The following is a 16,996-nucleotide window of genomic DNA, read 5'->3' on the forward strand; positions in this document are numbered from 1 at the left end:
CACAGAGCCACTGGCGGGTCTGGGGCTAGAACCCAGGCTTTGGTCTCTGTTACTTGGGCGCCAAAGTCACACAGCTCTCCCAACTTTAGTTTCTGCATCTGCGAAATGGAGATAAATAGCTACTGAAGATGATTACAAAAGCATCGTGAAAACACAGGAGGTCGGGAGGGGACACGAGCCCACCCTGGAGCCCTGGCTGCCTTACCCTCCAGGACAATGTGCCCTCCTCTCCTTCTCTGCCCACCCACCCACCCTCCTCTGTGGTTTGGGGCTTCTTTTCTTCCAACCACTCCTCAAATGCTAGGGCTCCCTCTGGGGCTCCATGCCAGTGTCCATTTGCTCTTTTCTTCTTCCACCTCAGTACTTTCCCAATATTCCATGTCCTCCCCCTACATGTCCCAGCCTCCCTTGCAGCTGGGTTGAGGCCATGTGACCAGTTCTGGCCAATGAGCTGTGGGCAGCGACAATGTCCATCACTTCCGGAAGTGCACAGGTGTACTTCCTCCAGGCTTTTCTTCTCTTGCTGCGGCAACCTTGGAAGTCACGTGTTGAGACGGTGGCACGTAAGATGGAGGTCACCTGGCTCCCTGAATCACCGATTGGAGGAGAGCTTCTGCCAACCCATGATGAACTTTGTACGCACAGGAAATAAATCTCTTTTTTTGCTAGGATGCTGAGATTTCAGGATTGGTTTCTAAGTTACAGTTTTTCCTATCCTGGCTAATAGATCATCAAATAAATGCCAAATTTATCTCTCTTCCAGCTTCCAAACCTCCTTCTGAGCACCCCGCTAGCTACAATTCTCCAGGGCTCTTTCTCTGTGAATGGCCGATGGTGGAACTGTCTTCCCCTAAATGTGGCCCGCTTCCTTGCTTCCCATTTTGGTGATCAACAGCCATGAAAACCAGAAACCTGAACCTTCCCCTAGACCTCCCCTTCCCGTGGCTAAGTCCCCACCATCTTCTCTGTCCTCTCCTCCATGCCCACTGCCACCTCTGCACCTCACGCTCCCACCACCTCTTGCCCCTGGGTGGTGGGCACAGTCTCACAGTGCCTCTCCCAGCTTCTAGCCTTTATCTCGGTTCTTTAAAGATGTTGCTCCCTGTCTTCCAGTTTGTTTCCAAGGAGAAATGTGCCATCATCCTTATCTTTGTCCCTTTGTGTATAATGTCACTTTCCTCTGGCTGCTTTTACGTTTTTCTCTTTATCACTGGTTTTAAGCAGTTTGATTGTGACGTGCCTTGGTGTAGTTTTCTTCACGTTTCTTGTACTTGCATTTTGCTGAGCTTCTTGGATCTGTAGGTTAATAGTCTTTGTTATATTTGGAAAAAATTTGGTCATTGTTACTTCAGAACTGTTTCTGTCCTCCCTCTATCTTCTCTCCTTGGGGGACTTCTATCACATGTATATTAGACCTTGTTCCAATAACTCAGGGATGCTCTGTTCTTTTTTTTTCTTCAATCTTTTTTCTCGTTGTGTTTCATTTTGTATAGTTTCTATTTTTTAACTTAAAAATTATTTAAGTAAAATTTATTTACAATATTATATTAGTTTCAGGCATACAACATAGTGATTCGATATTTTTATACATTACAGAATGACCACCATGATATGTCTAGCTACCATCTGTTACCATACAAAGTTATTACAATATTATTGACTATACTCCACATGCGGCACATCATATCCCTGTGGCTTAGTTATTTTATAACTGGACGTTTGTTCCTCTTAACCTTCCTCACCTATTTTACTCACCCCCCAACTCCTCTCCCCTCTGGCAACCACCAGGTTGTTCTCTGTATCTATGAGTGTGTTTCTGTTTTGTTCTGTGCATTTGTTTGTTTTGTTTTTTAGATTCCACATGCAAGTGAAATCATACAGTAGTTGTCTTTCTCTGTCTGACTTATCTATTTTAGTTTAATGTGCTCTAGGTCCATCCACGTTGTCTCAAATGGCAAGATTTCATTCCTTTATATGACTAAGTAATATTCCACTGTATATGTATACCACGTCTTCTTTATCCATTCATCTATGGATAGGCACTTAGGTTGCTTCCATGTCTTGACTTTAGTAAATAATGCTGCAGTGATATAGAGGTGCATATATATTTTGGGGTTTTTAAAAATTTATTTTTTTTATTATTTTTGGCTGCATTGGATCTTCATTGCTGTGCATGGCCTTTCTCTAGTTGCAGCGAGTGGGGGCTACTCTGCGTTCCGGTGTGCAGGTTTCTCATTGCGGTGGCTTCTCCTGTTGCGGAGCACGGGCTCTACATGTGCGGGCTTCAGTAGTTGTGGCTCGCGGGCTCCAGAGCGCAGGCTCAGCAGCTGTGGCGTATGGGGTTAGTTGATTGGCCGCATGTGGAATCTTCCCGGACCAGGGCTCGAACCGGTGTCCCCTGCATTGGCAGGCGGATTCTTAACCACTGCACCACCAGGGAAGCCCCTCTATTTTTGAATTACAGTTTTTGTTTTCTTTGGAAAAATGCCCAGAAGTGGAATTACTAGATTGAATGGTAGTTCTATTTTTAATTTTTTGAGGAACCTCCATACCGTTTTCCCAGTGCTGCACCGATTTACATACTCGCCAATAGCGCACGAAGGTTCCCTTTTCTCTCGCTGCTTTTCTCTCTTATTCTTTAATTTTTGCCATTTTAATGACCATGTGTCTTGGTGTGGACTTCTGAAGGCTAATCTAGTTTGTGACTCTCTGTGATCCCTGGCCCTGGATGTTTTCAGCTCTTATTTCTTCAAATACATTCTCTGCCCCTTTCTCTCTCTCTTCTCCTTCTGGGACCCCTATAATTCAAATGTTAGTATGCTTGATATTGTCCCAGAGGTCTCGTAAACTATCCTCATTAAAAATAATTTTTTTTTTGTTCAGCTTGGGTGATTTCCGCCTCTCCGTCTTTCAGTTCACGGACCCATTCCTCTGTATCATCTAATCTACTGCTGATTCCTTCTAATATATTTTTTATTTCCGTTATTGTATTCTTCACCTCTGTTTGGTTCTTCTTTATATTTTTCAACTCTTTGTTAAGTTTCCCCCGGATTCATCCATTCTTCTCCTGAGTTCTTTAAACATCTTCATGATCATTACCTTGAACTCTGTTTTTTTTTTTGGTAGGTAAAAAGTGGATTTAGTTAGAGATCACATTCCATAGACAGAATGTGGTTCATCTCAAAATGTGCGAATAGCCCTGGGAGAAACACACTCCACAGACGTGGCCATCTCAGAAGGTGAGAGCACCTTGAACTCTTTATTGAGTAGATTGCTTATCTCCACTTAGCTTAATTCCTCTAAGATTTTGTCTTGTTTCTTCATTTGTAACATATTCCTCTGTCTCCTCATTTTGCCTAATTCTCTGTGTTTATTTTATGTATTAGGTATTAGGTAAGTTGGTTACATCTCCTAATCTTGGGAAAGTGGCCTTAGGCAGGAGATGTCCAATGGAGCCCACCAGCATGCTCCCATCCGGTCACCAGAGCTATATAGTCTAGGGTGCCCCCCATGTGGGCTGCACGGGCCCCTCTGTTGTGGCAGGGCTGGCTACTGTGGGTGCACTGGTGGCAGGGCCGATCCCTGGCCTGGTTGGCTGCCCCCTGCTGGGGGGTGAGGCCAGGTCCTAGGGCTGGGGCCAGCCCATTGGTGTGTGGGGCCGGGTCTGGTGTGGCTGCCTGCTTGGCCCAGGGGGTCCTTGGCCTGCTGGTTGGCGGGCAAGCCCCAGGCACTAACAGGAGAGATGGAGGACCCCAAAATGGTACGTGCCAGCACTAGTGTCCTTGTGGTAGAACAAGCCTCCCAAATGCCTGCCGTCAGCCTCCGTGTCCCCAGGGAGAGTCCCAGTTGCCTCCTGCCTCTCCAGGAGGCTCTCCAAGATCAGCAAGTGGGTCTGACAGTCCCTCTGTGCTGGGACTCGGAGCAGGTGAGATTTTGCGTGTGACCTTCAAGAGCAGAGTCTCTATTTCTTACAGCCCTCCACCTCTCCTGTAGGCAAGCCCCGCTGGCCTTCAAAGCCAGACATTCTGGAGGCTCGTCTTCCGGATGCAGAACCGCCAGACTGAGGAGCCCAGTGTGGGGCTCCGCCCCCTCACTCCTTGCGGACAACCTGTGCAGTTGTAATTACACTCCTGTTTATGTGTCACCTACCCGAGTGTGGGCGTCTTGACTATACCATGTCTCCAATCCTCCTACCATCTCATTGTGGTTCTCTCTTTCCATCGTTAATTGTGGAAAATCCTTTCTGCTGGTCTTCAGGTTGTTCTCATAGACAGTCGCTCTGTAAATAGTTGTAATTTTGATGTGCCTGCGGGAGGAGGTGAGGTCAGGGTCTTCCTACTCTGCCGTCTTGACCACACTCTCCATTGTATAGTTTCTATTGCTGTGTCTTCAAGTCCACTGACGTTTTCCTCTGCAATATCCAATCTGCTGTTGTTTGTGTCCAGTACATTTTTAATCTCAGCGTTGTAGCTTTCTTTTACTCTAGAAACTTGATTGGGTCTTTTAATTAATTAATTAATTAATTAATGTGATTGCCTCGGGTCTTAGTTGCAGCACACGGGATCTTCGTTGTAGCATGCAGGATCTCTCCCTGCAGCGCACGGACTCTTTGTTGCAGTGCACTGGCTTCTCTCTAGTTGCAGTGCGCCAGCTCACTAGTTGCAGCATGCAGGCTTAGTTGCCCCGCAGCATGTGGGATCTTAGTTCCCTGACCAAGGATCGAACCTGTGTCCCCTGCATTGGAAGGTGGATTCTTAACCACTGGACCACCAGGGAAGTCCCCTTGATTGGGTCTTTTTTTTTATATTTTTCATATCTCTAGTTAAATGTTCAATTTTTCCTCTACTTCCAGAACACATGGAATACAGTTATAATAACTTTTTGAATATCCTTGTCTACTAATTCTGTCATCGTGTCATTTCTGGGTTGGTTTCAATTGATTTCTTTTCTCATTACGGCCTGCATTTTCCTCTGTCTTTGTATACCTGGTAATTTCTTACTGGATTCCAGATACTGTAAATGTTACCTCCTAGGGGGCTGGTTATTTTTGTGTACATACAAATATTCTTGAGGTTTGTCCAGAATGTGGTTACTTGGAAATGGTTCAATCCTTTCAAGTCTTGCTTTAAAGTCTTATTAGATGGGACCAGAGCAGCATTTAGTCAAAGACCCCAAGGGGAGATCACCCAGGACCCGGCACCATGCAGCCAGAAAGCCACTGGAAAGCTTTAAGCAGGATGGGGTGTGACATGCACTTTTAATGACCTCTGGATGCTTGTGTGTCCAGGGCTCAGGCCACAGACTCCTTTCCTTCTCCAGCTGTACCCTCTCCCTAGGGGCTAGTCCTGTGGCTTTGACTCCCAGACTTGCATCTCCAGCTCTCTGTTCTTGCACCTGAACTTGACTTGTGTGGCTCCTTCCCCATTCCCCAGTTCTGCCAGCATAGGGGAGGAAAAGTTTTCCTTGAGCCTCTTAGGACCCCTGGCTGGGTCTGAAAATTAAACGGACAAAGACAGATTCCCAGGAGAAAAGCATACACATTTATTTAATGTAAGCTTTACATGACATGGGAGCCTTCATAAGGAAAGAAGAGCTGAAGAAACAGAACCGAGTGTTTTTATGCTATATTTGATGAAGAGAAGCCAGCTGCATAGAAATATGACAGGTTAGAGGGACTTCCCTCATGGCACAGTGGTTAAGAATCCACCTGCCAATGCAGGGGACACCGGTTCGAGCCCTGGTCCAGGAAGATCCCACACGCCACGGAGCAACTAAGCCCATCTGCCACAACTACTGAGCCTGCGCTCTAGAGCCCGCGAGCCACAACTACTGAAGCCGGCGCGCCTAGAGCCCGTGCTCCGCAACAAGAGAAGCCCGCGCACCGAAACAAAGAGTAGCCCCCGCTCGCCGCAACTAAAGAAAGCCCACGCCCAGCGATGAAGACCCAACGCAGCCAAAAATAGAAATTAATTAATTAAAAAAAATCACTTTAGCCTCAGCTTTAAAAAAAACAAAAAGAAATATGACAGGTTAGAGAGTAAGAGGTAAGTGTAATAAACTTAGGGGAACTCAGCAGGGCCTCTTTGTTGGGTTCCTTCTTGTCACCCCTTTGTCTTCAGAGATGAGGAAGCTCCTTTCATGGGGGAGAGCACCTGTCACATGAAGGTTTTATGACCTGTTTCAGGGAAGAAAGGTGGGAGGTAGGTCAGGGTGACCTTCCTGCTTCTGCCGTTTTTAAACACACTCAGCTTAAAATATTCAAGGTGCCATGTTTTGGGGTGGCCTGTTCTGAACCCCATCACCAGGCACCTCCGCCTTAGCATGTGCAGATCCAGACTTTCCACTACCCCTCAACCTGCTCCTCCCTCTTCTCTCCTCTGAGTAAAAGGCCCCACCAGCCTCATAGTCAGAAACTATAGGATCAACCTTGACCCCTAATCCCCACCCCTCATCCAGTATGTCAGCGAGTCCTGGTGGCTTGCCTTTAGGAGGAGACTCCAAATCCAACCGCTCCTTCCCATCTGGTGAAACCGCCACTATCCTTATGAAATTGCACAGTTCAGATGGGACTCAGCCAATACTCAGATTGGGACTTGAACTCACTGGCTGGGACTGGAACCCACCGTCTTTTAATTAAGATTGCGCACCTGGTCTCAGGTCTTAATGAAGCTCAGGTTCTTTATGTCTCAGTGCAGAAGAAATTCCGCGAGAGGCAAACTGAAAGGTAAGTGGATTGATTTAGAGAGATACACGTTCCATAGACAGCATGTGGTCTATCTCAAAAGGCCAAGAGCAGCTCTGGGAGAAACACACTCCGCAGACAGAGTGTGGACCATCTCAGAAGGTGAGGGGCCCCCAAATATGGGGTGGTTAGTTTTTATGGGCTGGGTAATTTCATAGGCTATTCAGTGGGAGGATTATTCTAACTATTTTGGTGAAGGCGCAGGGATTTCCAGGAATTGGGCCACTGCCCACTTTTTGGCCTTTTATGGTTGGCCTTGGAACTGTCCTGGTACCTGTGGGTGTGTCATTTAGCTAATGTACTACAGTGAGCGTATAATGAGGCTCAAGGTCTACTGGAAGGCGAATCTTCCAGCATCTTGGACCTAGTCAGTCCTAACCAGTTTATGTCACATCCACAGCAGCTCTGTGGCTACGTCATTCTTAAAGGGTTGTGCCCTGCCCCCTCCCCTCGTCTTTCACTTAGCCTGGGTTATTTAGGCCCCCTGCTTCAGCTCTTTCTTCCTCACACAGGTCCTATGCAGCAGCCAGAGGGACCTTGTGAAAATGTAAATCGGATTCTTTCATGCCCCTGCTTTAAACCCTCCAGGTTTCCCACCACGGTGAAAATAAACCTCAGATCTCTAGCCAAGGCCCATGAGGCTCAATGGGGTGGGGCCCTAGTGTTTTCCCAGCCTCCTTTCCTTCCTTTCTTCCCCTTTCTCTTCCTGAACTTCCCTCCCCTCCACCAATTCTGGCACACTTAATTTCACCGAACGAAGCTGTCTTCACAGAGAGGCATTTTCTGATGCCCCTCAAACGGCATTCCCACCCCCACATGACTCCAGCCATAGATCTTATCACCCACCTGGCATCCCACAGTATATTGATTGTGTCTCTCCCAGGAGAACAAAAGTGCTGAGTGGGCAGGGACTTTATTTTCTACTAACCTTCAAATGCTTGAACCAGTGCACACGGAGATACCCTACAAATATTTATTGAATGAATGAATGAATGGAGTGAATGACCTTGGAATTCCAGGGACTGTTCTGACCACAAAGACCTTGTTTTCTCTTTCCAGGGAGAGTGTTGGGGGTTGCGGCAGTTTGAGTTTTTGGAGGTGGGGAATTAAGTCTTTGGAATGGGCTCCCTTTGCTTTGTCTTCATCCCAGGCTGGGCCCTGTAGTTACAAACAAGCAAGAGTCCGCCCTATTTGTTCTCGGAGGAAACTGTAAAGTCACCACAAATTGGAGCACAGATGCGGCAGTTTTCGAGGTTAAGTGCGCTGTTTAGTTATGGAAATCAGGAGCTCCTCCAGCCCGGCTGGCTGTGCCCTTGAGGCATTAGAGAAATGTTTTCCCTAAATGTGCACTGTGGCTGTCCCAACACGGTGTCACTTTGAAGTTGAATAACCCAGAAGCCAGGAAATGTACGTTTGCTTATTATAATGGCCTTGCTGGGCCCGGAAGCAGTGCCTCATTCATTCATTCTACAAGTCAATACTGAGAATCTCTTGTGGGCCAGGCTCTGGATTCCAGAGTGGACAAGCCTGACACAGACTCTGTGGGATGGGATGCATATTCTTGCTGCAGGAATTACTGGGGCCTTGGGCTGGGGGGAGGTAAGGACATTCTCTCAGAGGTTGTGAGCGAGGGGGTTGAAGAGACCTGGAGTTCAGGGGAGGAGGGAGGTTGTGGAAGAGTAACTGCTGCTGGTGGGCACATCACACTCTCAGGACCCTTTTGATTGTCTCCCAAACCTTCAGTAACATTCTCAGGGCTTCCTGTGCACTGCTGTGCACTGATGCAGGGAGAGGGCGTGAAATAGACAAGATGGTCACCAGACAGTGAGAGGTGAGCCTGAGCAGCAAACATTAGAGAGGTGGATGCAGGCAGGAGTGACAAGTGGACATCCTGAGCCATCTCCCACCACAGAACAGCCAAAGGTGCTCCATAAAATAGACAAGTATTTTTCAAAATGCCTGTTTGTGTTTGTAGAATGAATGAATGAATGAATGCAAGGAATATCTTTAGGATGTCAAACATAAAGAGGGTGCTGGAAGCCTGAGTGTTAGGGAGCCCTGAAGCTGCAGGGAGACCTCAGGTCCTTTGCATGTATATTTCCGTGACCGAGATCAGAGTTTCTCAACAGTAGTGCTCTTGGCATTTTGGGCCGGATTATTTTTGGTTGAGGGGGGCTGTCCTGTGCATCGTAGGTTGTTTGGCAGCAACTTTGGCCTCTACCCACTAGATGCCAAAGCAACTCCCTCCTCCAGTGTGACAACCAGCAATGTCTTCTGGGGACATGATTGTCCAGGCCCAGAAACAAAGGCCTAGAGGCTTGTTAAAGGCTCCACAAGGAAGAAGGAGACAGGTTGTGGGCACTCATGGTGGGGAGCTGGAATTGAGACCTCTACACACACACACAAAAAACAAAAAACAAAACCAGGACTCTCAAAGCTACACCTTTTGTGAAAGGAGAGAGAAAAAAAGTCTCCAGTGGCAAAGAGAAATGATTAGAATTTTTGTCTATTTCAGCTTGTGTTCTAGATAGAAACAAAAGCCTTTTTGTTTGTAACCACAGGCCTGCCCACACAGGGGTTTAGGGTAAAAATATGCATTACCTGTGTTCAAGGAAACTTCAAGTAGTGAAATTAACTCCAAGGGTATTGGTAGCCCCTGGGGCACCTGGTTGAAGCAAAAGCAAATTCTCTTGGGAGGGACACACCCTCAACTCCTGCTGTGCAGGAGTCCCATGTGTAAGCTTGAGTTTGCAATACAAAATTACAAAGCACATGAGGAAACAACTGCTCATGAGTGAGTCAGTAAAAACAACAAATGGCCAAATTATAGACCTTCAAGACTTAAGATACTGGAATGATCGGATCCAGAATATTATAAAAATAAAAACAAACCAACAAAAACTTGTTAAAAGTGTTTAGAGAAATAAAGATGCTACCAGGAAAACCAGGCAAATATGAAAGTGAACACATAGACTCAGAAATGAAAATGATAATGTTGAAATGTAAAACCCAATGCACAGGTTAAACACCAGCTTAAATACAGTTGAAGAGATAGTTACTTAACTGGAAAACAGATTTGAAGAAATCATTAGCCATAACACAGCACAGAGAGAAAAATACGAACAACAGGAAAAAAAGACATGGGATATAGAATAAGGAATTTAACAAATGTCATCTAGGAATTCCATAGGAGATAACTGAGGGAATTTGGGGAGGTAACACTTAATGATATTGATTAGGAATTTTCCAGAAATGATAAAAAAGACAAATCCTGGGAAGGAAGCATGAAGAATTGAAGCAGAGTAAATAAAGAGAAACCCAGACCTAGAAACACTGTAGTGAAACTGCAGAAATCCAAAGAGATCCTAAGAGCAGCTGGATAGAAAAAAGTCAGATTACAAATGACTCCAGGATAAAACTGGAGACATGAACACTTGTCCTTGGGAGGCCCAGAAATTGTCTAGGGAAGTGTACCTCAGGAGAAATCCTGACTACTGCCAGCCTGAGCAGCTTGGACCTCAGACTATTACTGGTAAATTATTAAAAGAAATATGATCTTAGTGTTCTCTCAAGCTGAGTCTGGTAGTTTCACAGCCCAGTCAGTGTGTGTGAGTGTGCAGGGTGGGCACACTCGATAACCTCTGGACAGAGGTCTGGTCCACAAGCTGTGGGAGGTTACTTTTGCCTGTAGAGGGTAGAGGGCCACTTTTGGAACACTGCCTGGACACAGCTGGAGGGTGGGCAGTGAACATGAGGCAGTGTGAGAATTAGGGTGCCTGGAGTGGGCCCTGGGGTCAACAGAGACGGCCAGGGAACTAACTCTCGACCTCCAGCCCTGTTTGTGGCCACTGCCTTCAAGGGACTCTGGAGGACACTAGGGGCCACTTTTCCAATCCCCAAAGGCTTCCTGGAGGAGGTGATGGGCTGCAAGAGGAAGCTGGGAACAGTGGGTTGGGGGGAAAGGAGAGGTGGGTCTGGGTGTGTGCTGGAAACTGTGGAGGGCAGGAAAGAGGCTGAGAAGGCTGAGGGGAAGCCCAGGGACTGCCTCTATTTCTGGATAAGTGCATCATCTCCCACCCCCTTCACACACACACACACACCTCATACACACACATCCCTTTCTCCAGTTTTGCATGAATTTCTCATCAAATAAGCTTCATTAATCATCTAATAACCAGATTAATTAAGGACGCTGAAAGTAAACAGCAAGAAGGTAATTTCCTCCTGATTACTGCATAATTGCGGAAGGATGAATTCATCTGCATATGCAAAGAAGGCTCCACACACAGCGAATGACAATGAAGAGAAGTAATTGTGTATCTGACCCGAACCCCTCCATCCCTCCCTTCTACTTCCTGCCTCCTCCAGCCCCCCCTCAGCCTCTCTTGAAAGCTGGTGGAGAGGCCAGCCCTGCTCCCTGCCCTCAGCCAGGCCAATCTGGCTCCCTGCTTACCAAGCCCTCTGGCCCAGGCCGGCTCCTGCAGCTCCTTTCCCTCCCAGAGACGTGGGTCTCACAAAACAGAGATTGGGAATTCTAGCCTGGGCCCTGCCTGAGTGATCTTGGCAACACACCTCCTCCGCACTGAGCTCCTTAACTGTAAAACGAACTCACACACCCGCTCTCTGTAGCCCTCGGGAGGACTCAAGTGAGAGCTAGCGAGGGAGCCTTTTATAAATTGTAAAGCGCTGGGCCAAAGCTTACTGAGCATTATTTTTGCCTGAACCCAGTATTTGCTGAATGTGAGTTTTCAAAGGCCCCTAAGAATTCGGCCTCGTCCAGGAAGACTTCCAGTATTGTACCCTTCAGGAGAACTGGCTTCCCTCTGGGGCAGTAATGTGCTCTTTTCTGTGAAAGAGCTGCCCCGCGGCTAGATCCCCTTGCCCTGGGGACTGGGGAGGGGGAAAGGCTCCAGGGTACCTCCTCCCTCCCCCCTCACCAAGGCTAAGCTCAGGCTTGGGGGATGGGCACCTCGTTCTAGGGTGCCCCCTGCCCCCCCAGGGTCTTAGACGCCAAATTGTTTTCTGATGGCGGCCTCCGTCTCTCCTGAACTCAATTTGTGTTTTCAAAGCAGCTTATAGACGCATTAAAAAATCCATTTTCACTCGGGATTGAATCTGTCTGGAGCGAGATCGATGCGCACAGGCCTCTCTCCTCCCCCTGCGTCTCCCCTCTTCCCCGCAACCCCTCGCGTTGCCATGGAGACCGCGGAAGCCCGCCGCGCCCTACTCGACTCCCCGGATCTGCCGGGGGCCCCTCTGCTCCCCAACATCCTTCCAGCGCCTTCCTCCTCTCCCCATCCCCGCAGTCGTGGTCAGCTTAGCTACTTGGGTCAGAAACCTGTCTCTGCCACTTAACTACTGTGTGGTCTTGGTCATGTTAGTTAACATCTCTGTGCCTCAGTTATCTCATCTGCAAAGTGGAGATAGTATTTGTACTGACCTCATAGTGCTGTCATGGGGATTAAATGATTCAAGTATACAGTACTTAGAACAGGGGTGGTACACAGTGAGTCTCCAAGAAGTGCAAGCTTGCAAGCTCTTATTACTCAAACCTCATGCCGCAGTTTTTATGGAGGGGGAAGTCCCTGTGTGCAGGTCTGTCTCTCCTTTTCCTTCTGTTCTCTCAGAGCAGCCCCAGCCCAGGAGCTCGTGGGCCTCCTGCAACTTCTCTCTCCAGATGTCCTTGGCCAGAAGCACACGGAGGGCAAAAATCTCTAGTGCTTTCCATCTGTGTTCCAATCTTTGTGAAATAGGACACCTGTGTGGGCAGAGAGGTCACCTCTCGTCACTATTTCACCAGCCCTCTCTGGTCTCTGGCCTCTCTGACTGTCATCCTCTCGCCCCTGTGCTCCCTTAGTTTTGCCCTCAAGCCCTCTGGCTGCCTCTGAAGCCCCTTGCCTTTGCTCTGGTCTCCAGAGAGAGATCCTTAGTGGACAGGTGGGGCTGGGAGGGGGGAATGATTGGCCTGGCCTGGGTTTTGGATGAAGCAGATTCTGCAGCTGGAGGGACCTGGGCTGCCCAGGTCACACCCCCACTGGCAGCGGCTCCTCATTAGCAAGCACCTTTGATTCTGTGTGGCTCAGCCCAGCAATGCAACAGCCCAGTGTCCCTCTGGGGAAAAAAAAACTGCCTTTGATGCCTCAGGAAGCTGTTCACACACACACACACACACACACACACACACACACACACACACACACACACACACACACACACACACGGGACCAGCCCCTCTCACCAAAAGCTGGGTGAGTCCCCTTCCCCCATCATCTCCTTTCTCATCCCCCTCCCTCCCTCTGGTACCCATGATGGGACCAGGCTGGTTGGAGGGACAAAGAAAATCCTTTCTCCACTGAATTGCAGTGGTGTCTTTGTCGTAAATCGATTGACCATACATGGGTGGGTCTATTTTTGGGTTCTCTCTTTTCTCTTATACTGGTCTATTTATTTACCCTTACACCAATATCACAGTGTCTTAATGGCTGTAGTTTTATAGAAAGTTTTAAAATCAGGTAGTTTAAGTCATTCATCTTTGTTCTTCATGATCCTCTTGCCTATTTTAGGTATTTTGCATTTTCATGTATGTTTTAGAATAGGCTTGTCAATTTCCACCAGAATCTTGCTGGAACTTTGACTGGAATTTTGCTGAATCTACGGATCATTTTGGGGAGAATTGACACCATCGATATTGAGTCATCTAGTCCAGGAACATGGTGTAGCTCTCTATTTATGAACGTCTTCCTTAATTTCTCCCGGCATCCTGCTCTCTCTTTCAAACCCCACCGCATTCTGGCACTTGGTGGAAATTAACTTGCATCCCTGCGACTACTGTTGCTTGAAGGGAGTTTGTTGTCCGTTTGCAGCTCTTCAGGGAGACACCAGGGACGAGGTCCTGGGAGAGGGAGAGGGGCAGGTGGAGAGATCTAAGAGGGAAGGGGACACCAGGGACCCCAGCCTCAGTCCTGACCACTGAACAACCCTCTTGTGGAAAGTCTACTCTGTGGGAGGTCTCTGAGATCAGCAATTTCGCAGAACTCTTAACCTCAGTTTTCTTATCTGTGCTTGATAAATCATATTGGTGTTTGTTTCTGCCCTCAAGGGAAGACCGATGCCACCAACGTGGATGTAGAACTGGAAAGCACCAGGCTCGTGACTAGCACCCTCCAGTCGTGCTTTTTTCCCCCTTTTAAGGACAAACTGAGAGTGTGCCTTAGTCATCAAAGAGATGGAGAAAGAAAGATGATATCTGGGCAGAAAGTTTGAATCGACAGTGGAGGCCTGGTGCAAGTGGCTTGCTGACTTTCTGTTCCTCTTGTTACTACTGGACTTTTCATTCTCTCAATACACTTGCGTTGTGTTCCATCCATCCGTCCAGGCCCTGGCACCCACAGTCCCCCTCGCCTTGGGCCTCCTTGGCTGTTGAGGGTCAGATGCCTACAGGCTGAGCACCCCGGCTCTGCCCATTCAACTCAGCGTGTTCACCGAGGCTGGGGTGGGGGGTCCCTGCCAGCTGGTGCCCCTAAACCAGGGTGTGCTGACCCCTCCCAGGCTGGTCACTGCTCCCACCTCTACAGGCCTCTGGGTTTGGCCTTAAGTGCTAAAAGGAACTAATTAAACCGTTGGCAACTCTTGCTTTGTTTCCTAGTCACTGACTTTGTGCTGACAGAAGCAGTTTCTTCCAGATTATTCTTAAAGGGGGTGAACCCTTTTCCTACCTAACATTTTCAATACAATTACATGGAAGAGAGTGATTTTAAAATACACTTCACTAAGCACTTTCCTTTTTACTTAAAAAACACTTTTATAGCACTTGTCATGGGCTAAGAACCTTACGGATATGATCTCATTTAGACCTCACACTCACCCTGTTATTATCACCCCCATCTTTTAGGTGAGAGGCACCCACAGGATAATCAACCTGCCCATGGCGGGCAGCTAGCGGGGGACAGAGCTGGGATTCAAGCCCAGGCCACCTGGCTCCACAGCCTTGTGGTTCAACTCTAGCCCTGGTGGCCTCCTTGGAAACATCGCCCTTGGCCAGCTGGCCTCAGAGTGGAGCACTTGGGGGCTTCCCCTCCTGTAACCCTCTACTGGGCCTTTAGCTCCAAGCTCCAGGCCCTCTTCAGGAACAGGACTTGCTGCAGTCTGGTTCCTGGCCCACAAGATCCAGGCTGGGGAGTCCCATAAGAGGCAGTTAGGCATTATGGCGTTTGGCGTTGAGTAAAAAATCAGGGGACTTGGCAGGCAAAGAAGGCAATGCTCTGGATTCCTGGCACAAAACAGCTTATGTGGATACCTATTAATTAGGGATGGCAGGCAGGGCTGGCAGAGGGGGTCCAGGGCTGTGGGGTGGGGGGACTCAAAGGGAGGAAGTCCCAGGGCAGCCTGCCTGATTCACTCCCTTTGAACCTCGTCCAACATTGTCCTTCTCCCTAGCTGCTCGAGAGAGCGAGGGAGACCGAGGACACACTCAGGATTCAGGATGCACACCAGGTGCCAAGCAGACTCCTACCTCAGGACCTTTGCACTTGCTGTCACTTCTGGCTGGACCACTCTTTCCCCAGATACCCACATCATTCACCTTTCACCTCTTTCTAGTCTCTGCTTAAATGTCATCTCCTCAGAGAGGAGCCCCCAACCACCCCATTTAAAATAGCACACACTCCCCAGGCCTCTATCCTCTGGCTTTGCTTTTTCTTCATAAGTGCTGTGAAAACATTATATGCATCTGTTGCTTATTTATTTATTGCCTGTCTCTTTCCCACTAGACTATAAGCTCCATGAGGGTAGGCACTTTCAACCCTTCTTTATTACCGTATCCTCAGTGCCTGGAACATGTCTGACATAGTATGTGTTTAATGAATACGTGTTGAATGATTGATTGGTGAGTGCTGAGAGGCTGGATGTGCTGCCCTGTGTCTCTGTGCCCGCATCTCCTGGACTACACAAAGGTGAGACAGTAGCTGTTCTCCTATCTGACCGGGGCGTGTCTGCAGTTGTCAAGATAGGTTGAGTTATGCTGTGGTAACAAACAAGCCCAGTACCTCGGTGCTGAGCTCTGATTTCCCTGGGTCTTTCCTCTATCTCATCTTTCTTGGTGTTTCATGTCTTTCATCTCTCCTCATGATAAGAAAATGCTGAGAGAGGGTAATGGGGCCGTGACATGCCATTGTTCTTTCTAGATCAGTCACATCTGTAGGTTGTGAGTTCTTGGAATTGCCCCTGATTGCCCTACCCTCCCAAATCTGACAGCTAGAAACTGAATCCAACCACTTGTCCCACTTGAGTCTTTACACCAGGGCTTCTGACAGCTGTGTCCTCTTTTAAAGGAAGCGCAGAGACAGACCCTCTCACGAGCAGGGGCAAATCCATGTTGATGGCTGAATAGTTACCAGTGAACTTAGGGCCTAATAGGAGAGACAGGCAACAAGCAGCAGGAAGGCCACTTTCCCAACCCCTGCCCCACCCCCCACACACAGAGGACACAGCTAATGGGGGCCCCACCTTAAGCCAGGAGTTGCGACACACAGAGATAGGCTAGGGTGGGGCAAAGCCCACGCAGAGTGGGTGCACGGAGAAGGGGCTTCTCACCCCTTGGTGGCGGTTCAGGTAGGGCTTCCTGGAGGAGGTGATGCCTGGGCTGAAGCTCGGAGGTTGCAGCTTTGAGCCTGGTGATGGGCAGGGAAGCTGCAGGAGGAGGATGGAAGGGAGGGAGAGGTAGAGGGACTGGGGCTTTGGAGCAGTGCCCCTGGCGACCCGAGGATTGAGAGGATTGAACGAGGCTTCTCTGCAAACCCGCTGGGGGAAAACCAATACCTGGTCGGTTCCCAGGTACTGTGCCTGAGCACCATGTTCAGAAACTCTGGAACAAAGCAGGCTTCTCAAACCTCGCTGGGGAGGGAGCAGAGGCTGCCACAATCCCCACGGAGGGGAATTTAGCAATGCCTTTCAAAATTAAAAATGGCTTTCCCTCCCAGCCTCACATCCCACACCTCCCTGAGGGCCTGGGGAGGCTCTGTCCTCTTCAGGCTCGGATGGGGTGGACGCCCTCCCCCCAAAACCACCCTCGCCTGCCTGCCCACGCGGCGTCAAGGCCCTGTCCTCTCTCTCTCTGGGGCCTCCTGTCCTTCTGCTGCTTCCTCCTGACCCTGCGGCCACCCCAGGCACACCACCGTTTCCTGACTGAGCCTGCTCTCTCCCACCCCCGGCCTTGCGGGAACTGTTCCGTTCTCCACCTGCCAGAACGCTGCTCCC

This window comes from Grampus griseus, assembly GCF_964374135.1.
Source record: "Grampus griseus genome assembly, chromosome: 10".
Lineage (NCBI taxonomy): Eukaryota > Metazoa > Chordata > Mammalia > Artiodactyla > Delphinidae > Grampus > Grampus griseus.